Genomic DNA, 353 nt, shown 5'->3' on the forward strand with positions numbered 1-353 from the left:
AGAAAGACATGAATCTGTATCAACAGCAGCTGTATTCTGTTTGATAATAAATGCACTGGTTTAAATATGGAATCCTTGAAGAAAAACTTTTAGTCATGCAAAAAAATTGACTTTTGCATAAGACAGCCCAGTCCACAAAGCACCCTGCCAGACCACCTCATGAAGAGAAGGACTTGCAGGTCTCATGGCAGGCACTTGTTCTCTTCTTGCACGAAATCCTTTCAACAGGCAAAACACTACTCATCTGGTAGATGCTGCTTCTGCCTGGAGAGAGCTGAATTTTGACGTAGTTGCTGTACAAGCAGGAAGCATTCCTGGCTCTCCCCAACACCAGTAGTCAGGCTAGCCAAACT

The 353-nt window shown here is 43.6% G+C and overlaps 1 protein-coding gene across 1 annotated transcript in view; it reads right to left on the bottom strand.

The window, feature by feature from the left end:
* The window catches only part of OPA1 (optic atrophy 1 (autosomal dominant)), a 51,583-nt gene that overhangs the window by 34,567 nt on the left and 16,663 nt on the right, over positions 1-353 (bottom strand). The gene's annotated exons all lie outside the window — the stretch shown is intronic.

This window comes from Acanthisitta chloris, unplaced genomic scaffold (genome assembly GCF_000695815.1).
Source record: "Acanthisitta chloris isolate BGI_N310 unplaced genomic scaffold, ASM69581v1 scaffold28173, whole genome shotgun sequence".
Taxonomy (NCBI): Eukaryota; Metazoa; Chordata; class Aves; order Passeriformes; family Acanthisittidae; genus Acanthisitta; species Acanthisitta chloris.